Consider the following 10,346-nt stretch of genomic DNA (forward strand, 5'->3'; position numbering starts at 1 on the left):
TACAGTTTGAGGAGTCATGGCTAGATAATAGTTTTCATAAAAAAAGATCAAGGGATTTTAGTGGACTGGCTGTAAACTCACTTAACATTTTGATAGGGTACCCAAAAAACTAAGAGTTATCTGGGGCTCCATTGAGAGATTGTCCAGAAAAGGGAAGTTCCCGAGGTGTTCCCTTGCCCACTCTTCTGCCTTGGGACTGATAGTAGCAATTTTAAGACAAAGTAAGGGTTTAAAAAGTTATGGTAGAATAGGGTTAAATGCCTAGTCTTTATTCTGCCTTAGAACCAATGCTGTGTTGATTTCTAAGTGAGAATGTAAAAGACACCTTGAGTATTCTGTCTTGGTTGCCATATTTTAGAAAAAGCATAGAACAAGCATTTCTAGAAAAGAATGGTCAAATTGGAGAGAGGATTGGAAAATCTTTATGTATTTGAAGATTGGTGTGGGAGACAAGATTTGTTCTTCAAAGGACAGAATTAGGAATAATGGATGAAAAGTACATAAAGGCAGATAAAGGGTTGGCATGAGGAAAAAACTTCCAAAACATTTATAGCTAGGGGGCAGCTGGGTAGCTCAGTGGATTGAGAGCCAGGCCTAGAGACGGGAGGTCCTAGGTTCAAATCCGGCCTCAGACACTTCCCAGCTGTGTGACCCTGGGCAAGTCACTTGACCCCCATTGCCTACCCTTACCACTCATCCACCTATAAGTCAATACACAGAAGTTAAGGGTTTAAAATAAAAAAAAAATTAAAAAAAAAAAACAAAACATTTATAGCTACTCAAAAATGGAATCATTAGCTACTGTAAGGTGATGTATTCCTAAGGAAGATAATCTGTTCTCATTGGAGCACTAGAAGTAGGTGCTGGTTGATCACTCGTAAGTGATGTCAAAGGAATTCTTCAATCATGAGTTGGATTTTATGGCCACCAGGATTGAATTCCTTCCAGTACAGATAATGTAATTTTCACAAGTTATACCACTAGGAATAAAACAAGAACACTTTCCTAGTTATTCCTTTCTTTTAAAAAGACTTCCCTGGGGTAACTAGGGTAGCTCAATGGATTGAGAGCCAGGCCTACAGACAGGAGGTCCTGGGTTCAAGTCTTAGACACTTGCTAGCAGTGTGACCATGGACAAGTTACAAACTCAATTGTGTAGCCTTTACTGCTCTTCTGCATTGGTATTCCAAGATGGAAGGTAAGGGTTCTAAAAAACATTCATAAAAGTTTTATCAGCTTTAAAATATGTCATGCTACTTTATACAATGAACAAAACTTGAATTTGAATAAAGTAGTACTGAGCAATTTCACTAGAGAGCTCCATTTGTGAAGCTTTGTAATCCTTGAGCTTGCTTTTAAAAATTACAGGTATCAGTATGCCAAGTATAGAGAAGTTGACAGATATGTTTATGCTTTGCTGGACTAAGCCAAAAAATAGTTAAAATAACTTGAAGAAAATATGTGACCTTTTCTATTCCCTATTGACTGCCTTAGGATTGCTATATACAGCCAAAACATATACAAGAATGTGCCCTTTGCTGTGGCAGTGATCCATCCTGGATTTCCTGGATTTGTTCTCAGAAGTTGGGAGTTGACAACTTCATCTACCCTAGACTTTCCCCACAATGTGTTCCTAGATACCATCTTGTAAAATGATCATAAAGAACAGATTGCATTTTTCCTTGGGAATTCTATTATGGTGGAAAGTTGCGTTTCTGATGAGGGCTCCAAATAAAATACGGATATGACCAACATGTCTTAAATTACAGAATTCAACAAACCTTAAGTACTTCCTTATTATATGTAAACCCCTCTGCTAAAGAGTCATAGTTATGCTAAATTGTTTAGCAGGAAATCTACACCTGCTTATCCTGTGTGCAGAGATGACATAGACTACCACTAGCCATGCCTACTGCTAGGCAGACACCGAGTTCTGTAAGGCTATTTCAGTCTACCATGCTGAAAAGTGGCATGAAATAGAATCCTAGCAAGGCTACATTGTAAGTGGAGAGACTTAACACTAACTAGTAGGCTGATCACTTTGCAACTCAAAACAGAAAAGACAAAAAAGCTTGAGTCTTGTGTGGCCTCCTGATTCTGCAGTGGTGGTGGATGAGGCAGAAAAGGGGAGAGGCAGAGGGGCCCCAAATTAATTTTTAGTCCTATAAACAGCTGTTGGTACATTCAATGTGAAATGCTTGTGAAGAGACAAGTTTTGAGGTACTTTTTTAGGAACTGATTGTTTCACTTTTGATATGTTTCTCCCTTGAAAAGAAACCTAAAGATAGAAATTGTAGCTAAATGGAAAGCTGATTTATGGGTTCTCTGGAGAAATAGAGAAGTCAGCAATTGGTTTTTGTCCTGGGTTCAAATATATCTCGTGGGCCATTTCATCATCTAGTATTGGTTACACTGCTCATGATAAAACTAGAAAAGGGATCATGAAAATACAGATTATCTTGCAAAGGAAAGGAGGTAGAGAATTCTACAAAGAACTCCATAAGACTAAAAGTTAAATCATAATTTGATACTCAGTGTTTTTCAATGCAATGATGGGATAAATTGAGGACTTGAAATTGCTTTATATTTTATTTTGAATCATCAGAAACATCCTATTTTCATGGAACTGCAATGAGAACTCAGGTTATCCAATCTCCCAATTGAGAAATAGACAAGATCAAGCAACTCTTTCACATTCTCAAGATTAATTGAAGTGGACGGGGGAAGGTCCTGGGTTCAAATCCGACCTCAGACACTTCCCAACTGTGTGACCCTGGGCAAGTCACTTGACCCCTATTGCCCACCCTTACCACTCTTCCACCTAGGAGCCAATACACAGAAGTTAAGGGTTTAAAAAAAAAAACGAAGAAAAAAAAAGATAAAAATGGATTGCTTTAGATAGAGGTCAGCAATCTTTTTGACCGTGAGAGCCATAAACGCCACATTTTTAAAAATGTAATTTCATGAGAGCCATATAGTGCTCACAGTGCGCTCCTGTAACAGCGCCTGAAAAAAAAGGACTTTATGGCTCCTGCAGAAAGAGCCACATCTGGCCTTCAAAAGAGCCATACATTGCCGACCCCTGCTTTAGACAAACATCAGTGTATATAGAATGTTACAGACCGAGGCAGAAACTTCAGTGCCTCTCCATTAATTCTAGGATCAAACATTAACTCCTTGTTTGCTTGTTTGACATTTAAAACTCTTCCTACCTCTCTAGTCTTAAATATTGTGTGCTCTGCAGTCCAGCTGTACTAACACAAGTCCAGCTATTCCACATGATGGTTCATTGCCTATTTCTGGGCTTTGCACTGGCTGTTTCCCAGGCCTGAAATGCTTTTTCTCTCAACTTCAACTCTTAAAACTCTGTCTTCCTGGGGGCAGCTGGGTAGCTCAGTGGATTGAGAGTCAGGCCTAGAGATGGGAGGTCCTAGGTTCAAATCTGGTCTCAGACACTTCTCAGCTGTGTGACCCTGGGCAAGTCACTTGACCCCCATTGCCCACCCTTACCAATCTTCCACCTATGAGACAATACACAGAAGTTAAGGGTTTAAAATTAAAAACAAACAAACAAACAAAAAAACAATTCTGTCTTCCTTCAAGAATCATTTAAAATGCTACCTTTTGCAGGAATACGTTTGTATCCTACAAGCTGCTAGTGCTTTCTCTTCAAATGTGTTTTGTACATATTTAAATTAATATCCAATACTCCAAGTATTAAATTTTATAAAGTTTATTAATAATCACTAGAAGTAAAGGAATAAAAGGGTAATTATCTAGCAAAATAGAACCACGTGACTAAACTCTCTTGCCTGTTTAAAAAGACCACAGGCAGCCCCTGCCATTACAGGAAGAGCAAGAGAGGAGGAAATACACAGAATTTATATCTTGCCTACATACAATGACAGGAGGAGAGTGGGGTGCTGGAAATCATAGTTTTAGAGTACAGAAATTACACAGTGCTGACATGTAAGTTCCTTGAGGGGAGGGGCTATTTTTCTGTTCTGAGTATACTCAACTCTTAGTCAGTGCTTGGCATAAATCCTTAAATGATTGCTTAATTGAAAGATTCAAGGAACCTTTTTAGTATTATGGCATCCTTTGTGAATCTTTAGCTATTGCAAATTCTAATGACATAGCTGTAGTTCTTTAACTTTTCAAGTAAAATGCAGCATCCTCTCCCTCTCATTATCTATTATTATTATTTGTATACATTGAAATTTGAGGTGTGTGCTATACCTTTCACATTTCCTTTTTTTTTTATGACTACTTGGCACAAACTTGTCTCAAATCTAATAATATACATCAGATTTTTAAAATTTTTACATAGTTTCTACTTTTAAAAAGTCTCCATACTATTTTCCTTTATTCTCAGCAAAAATCTACTGATATATAACAGTGATGGGCAAACTTTTTAAAGAGGGGTCCAAAAGAAAGGAAATGCTCATCTGTCAGTCTGTTTCTAAGGCAGCTCTTTGGAAGTTTCATTGTATTGTATCCTACTCACTGTATTTGTCAGATTAGGAATAATGTCAATTGTAGCTGGATAGATCATTTCACCCTCCTCCCCCAATCTGGCCCGCAGGACGTAGTTTGCCCATCACTGATATATAACAATCCAAAAAGTATCTTATAATTGTTATTAGCATGTAGGTGTAGTGAGGAAGTGGAATAATCATTCATGTTTGATGGTAGAATTAAGGAATCCCCAAAGAGAACCTAACCAAGATCCTAAATTGCATTAATTGTTCTCAACAAGTTTGGTCATTTAATTTCTAATATGTTCTGCCAAAACATGAGATTCTCAGGCCCATAAGGAGCTAAGGAGGCATAATGCTTCTATGATAAGGGCACACACCCCTCGCCCCATTAGTATCTAAACATTAATAGGGTCCAGTGCCCTGATGAGTGGAGGGGGCCCTCAGGTTGGCAATAGATTCTACCAACTATCACCCTGCAAAAGGTACAAAGTCCTTTTAATCTTCATGGACACCCTTACTGGGTGAATAAACAGGTAACAGCCCTGCTTTGGTAAGCAAAAAATTGGTTGGGTTCAGACCCTCCTGATTGCACTGACCCTAATTAAAATAACCCCCTGAGCAAATGTAGGGCTGAGCCCCATTGACCAAACTCTAAGGGAATAGCCTGTTAGTCCTCCCTCATCCTTCAAAGGAGGATGGAGAGGAAATCCCACACCAGCCCAAACAGGAGGCTTGGTCTATATGAAAACCTGGAGAACAGAGGAATTGGACCAGCCAACAGCTGGATGGCAGGGTCCCTGCGCAGCTAGCCTATCCAACCCAACTGCTGTAAAACTGGAAGGGCGGAATACATGGACTCAAGTCTCTCCCATTAAACCCTTTGTCCCCCCAGAAACAGGTGGCAGAAGAGGAGGTAGGGACACTTATTCCTGTGAGTGGGTGGAAGGCCTCGAATATCTCTTTCGAAGCAGAAAAAAACAGCTGCTGGGCACTTTGGAATAAGTAGTTCCCTCTTCCTCTTTGTTATCTTAATCCCTCCTGTAGATACCTGTTGCTTTAAGCTTAACTACCTGACCCATGACTATTCCTTGCCTCACATTCTGGGTCTTTTCCTTCGTTTTGAATTATGCACACCCAGTTACCTGGGCAGATAATTCCCTAATTCAATTGGGGGAAGCAGTAGCTAAAGTGGGTCCAGCAGACTTTTGGGTATACAAGAAGCACTCACAAAGTGAAGGAAATCCCCGGCCCCTAGCCTGTGGCCTCAGTACCTTAAAATGAGGCTTCCAGGAAATTCACCTCCACTCTGGTTCTAGTGGCAGCCTTTCACTTATTCAGGATGGATGGGTTAATCAAGACCCCTTCTGCTATAAGGGCTTTGATAAAGGTTGGGTCACTACCCTTTTCCTTTTCATACGACTCATGCACTGGGTAGAAATTGTACTGGGAACCCCGTCACCTCCAGGAAGGGAATGATGATGTATTCCTCTGATTGCTCACACTGGCATCATCATGTAACATTGGTGGCCACGCCCCTGCACCAAGTCAGGGAATGGGGTATGGCACGCAATGGGGGCATTCAGTCTGGCGGGTGGGGGTGGGTGGAGCATGACTCAGGGTCCTTACAAAGTTCCAAAAGGTTCCCCATCACTGGGTTAGTGCCTTCCAGTTCTGAGAGATCCTCTTCCTGATAGCCACTGTTTTAACTCTGAACTTTTTTAGGAAATTGATTGTGTCTTTGCTTTGTGCTAGGATTCTGGCCAAGAACCTTTTATTACATGCAACTTTACTCTTTTTTAATGTAGATTAAATTTATTGTGGTAGTACCAATGTTGCCCTCCTTTTCTGTGACCCACCCCCCGCCGGAACTTCCTCTGCTCTATATATCTTCAATGTTTCACTGACTTTTTATCTCTGCCTATACTCTACTACTTTCTCTTTAAGAATAATTTCTTTAATGCCAGCTCCATCTATTGGAAGCATTATGCCCTTGAAGTGGTCTACCTCAGTGATTGCTCGCTTCGTGAATGGATATTAACTGGGTCATACAACTTGTATAGCAGGATCCCATTCATTTTGTGTGTAACAGTGACTACAAATATAGGTACTCTTAAGGATCAGAGAAACACTTGTTTCCTGGTGAATTCAGAGGTTAGAGCAGGGATTCTTAATTTTTTTTGTGTGTTGTGGACCCCATTCACATTTTGGTAAAGCCTATGGACCCCTTCTCAGAATAATGCTTTTTTAATGCATAAAATAAAATAGTTTTACAAAAGAAACTAATTCTATTGCAGTGGAGTCCTTGAAATCTTTTTTAAAATTCATGGACCCCTGTTTAACAATCTTTGCATTACACCGTGATTATAGTTACTGTGACCCAGTGGGACTGCTGCATTTTGAGCAAACTATGAAACATCAATGACCTGCTTAGACAAGTCAGAAAGATTGACAGTTTTCTGGTTGTTTTTTTTTTTTTATCTGTATGACACAACAGAAGTTTCTGTCCTATTCAGAGAAATTTGCATGCACTTTCAGTTGAGTTTTAGGTCCTGCATTTTGCCAAGGTATAAAAATCCAAGTATGATCTAGGTAGCATTGGAATATTGCTTTTAGAACTACGAGGGTTGTGAGAGCACTCTGCATTTACATATTCAAGTCAAACATACTTATGTAATAATTGGAAGAATGTGTTCCCGTAGTCAGAACATACAATCTGGTTGAGATAATGGGAGGTATTCCAATACCTGATTATTCTGAGGTCCACAGTCCATGTTAATCCTGATAGGGAAGATCAAAAGTGGATCATTTCAGGAACTAAGCTAGGTGGAGAATTTACTTTCCCAGATGGCATATCCTCTTTGGTGTGGGGTGACAAATCCTCTTCCCGAGTGGGTGTTTGATTCACCAATAGAGTATTAGGTTTGCTAGCCACTGACACAGGGGTCTTTCAGGTGAGATCAAAAGTGGTTCTTTGGAGTCTGACAGAATTGTTTTGCACTGGGAAGTATTTCTAAGTTAGAAGGACTTGTCATGTTTTCAGTGTCAGAAGAATTTTGTGTAGGCTTCACATTGACTCACTGAGTGTGATAGAATGATCAAATTCCTTTCTTTTTTTAAAAGTTTAATTAATTGATTAGGAATATTTTTCCATAGTAACATGAATCATATTCTTTCCCTCCCCTCTGCCTACCCCTCTCCTGTAGCCAATGAGCAAATTCCACTGGATTTTACATGTGTCATTGATCAAGACCTATTTCCATATTATTAATATTTGTACTAGGGTGATCGTTTAGAGTCTACATCCCCAATTGTATCCCCATCAAACCATGTGATCAAGCAATTGTTTTTCTACTGTATTTCTACTCCCACAGTTCTTCCTCTGAATGTGGATAATGTTCTTTTTCATAAGACCCTCTGAATTGTCCTGGATCATTGTATTGCTGCTAGTAGAGAAATCTATTATATTCAATTGTGCCACAATATATCCGTCTCTGTGTACAATGTTCTCCTGGTTCTGCTCCTTTCACTCTGCTTCAGTTCCCGGAGGTCTCTCCAGTTCACATGGAATTCCTCCAGTTCATTATTCCTTTTAGCACAATAGTATTCCATCACCAACAGATACCACAATTTGTTCAGCCATTCCCCAATCATCCACTCATTTTCCAATTTTTTGTCACCACAAAGAGTGCAGCTATAAATATTTTTGTACAAGTCTTTTTCCTTATTATCTCTTTGGGGTATAAACCCAGCAGTGTTATGGCTGGATCAAAGGGTAGACAGTTTTTTAATGACTTTTGGGCCTAATTCCAAATTGCCTTCCAGACTGGTTGGATCAATTCACAACTCTACCAGCAAGTGCATCAATGTCCCGATTTTGCCGCATTCCCTCCAACATTTATTACTTTCCTTTGCTGTCATATTAACCAATCTGTTAGGTGTGAGGTGGTACCTCAGAGTTGTTTTGATTTGCATTTCTCTAATTATAAGAGATTTAGAACACTTTTTCACGTGCTTATTGATAGTTTTGGTTTCTTTATCTGAAAATTGCCTATTCATGTCCCTTGCCCATTTATCAACTGGGGAATGGCTTGATTTTTTTGTACAATTTATTTAGCTCCTTATAAATTTGAGTAATTAGACCTTTGTCAGAGGTTTTTGTTATAAAGTTTTTTTTCCAAGTTCCTTTCATTCTTTGGGCAAGGCATCTTGTGCCTGTGTACAAAAGCTTTGACATAGTTCATCAGTCTGTAACACTAATTCAAAGAACTTTCAGAAAGTGTGATTGATATGAATAATATGGAAAGTTGCAGGAATCTAAGTAGACAATAGATAACAATAAATAATAAGTGCCTATTATGTGCCAGGCATTGTGCTTTGTGGTAGGACTACAAATAGAAGCAAAAGACAAGTTTCTATCCTCAAGGAGCTCTCCCAGTCTAATGGAGGATACAACAAGCAAACAAATATGTACAAATAAGCTATATAAACATAAATAAGAAGAGAGGGAAGACATTAAAATTAAAGAGGGGCTGAGAAAGACTTTGTGTAGAAAATGAGATTTTAGTTGAGATTTGAAACTTCACTGGGAATAGGTCCAGTTTTCCTTTACTGATAGATTTCACACCATGAAAATTGTGGGCAAAAAACATGAGTCCAGTTTCAACACAAATTTTAGTTACTGATTTTAAGAATTCACTTTTACTGGAGATTAGGACATTGAAAATGTTGAATAATAATGCCTTGCAGATTTACTTTATAGTTTGTTCTGGAGAGTGGATACCTCAGTTGGTTCAGGTATAAAAGACTCCATGCCAGATTCTGAATATATTTCTCAGACTTATTCTTGGAAAATAACAACATCCTCAAGAATTGCTACATTAAAGAAAGCCTTTACAGAAATGTAGTTACTAATTTTTGCAACTCTTGCCATAAAGAAATCTCTTTCCAGTTGACCATAATTATATTTGTTGTCAAAGGTATACTGAGAATCAGCAAAAGTATTTACAAGATTTACCAGAGATGTACAAGGCAACAATTAACTGATACAAGAATATACAGAAGGATGGGAATAGCTTTCAACAACCTTGTTTTGAGATCATACAACCTATGGTGACATTAGCTACAAATTTACACAATTGTGTTTCACCATCTGAAGGAATAATAAGTAGAAGCAAGATTGAAAACTAGACAATGGGTGAGGCTGATATGACCAGCAGAGAGCAGTAAAATTCCACACCTCAGTCTAGCATTGGATGAATGTGTCTTTGTTTTAAAAAATAAAGAACACAGTAATTGGAGCTTTCAGAAACTTAGTGGCAGAGGCTTATGCCAAAAAAAGAAGCAGCTGTTCTGCAACAACAGAATTGAGAGGTGAACTAGAAGAGGAAATAAGATGTTTATTGCCATGAGTTTGAGTAAAAACATTTTTAGCAGTGTCTTATTTCTCATGATGAGAAAGATCTATTATTTAAATACTTAAGAAGAAGATTGGGACTTGAGTTAAAAGTCATTTAATTGAGTAATAGATATATTTTTCTGTTTCTTGTTACTGTGAGAGTGTCGGGGACATCGGGAATACAACCTTGTGACCATTGGTGATCACATGCTATTAGTGACCCCAAAATTTCTCATTTGTGACCTTGTAAATGGGCTTGGGCATTAAAAAAAATTTTCTTCACAAGAAGAGAGATTACATTTTCTTCCAGATTTATCATGTTATATGTTATATCATATTATTTGAGAAGGAAGCCCCGGTTTCCTTTTCCAGAGGCCTTTTGGAATACATGGAAGAAAAGATTATGGGAAGGTCAAGAGTATAATGTAAGAGGCAAATTTATATATATATATATTTATTCATTCATTTAT

Source organism: Gracilinanus agilis, chromosome 5 (assembly GCF_016433145.1).
Source record: "Gracilinanus agilis isolate LMUSP501 chromosome 5, AgileGrace, whole genome shotgun sequence".
In the NCBI taxonomy this organism is placed as follows: Eukaryota; Metazoa; Chordata; class Mammalia; order Didelphimorphia; family Didelphidae; genus Gracilinanus; species Gracilinanus agilis.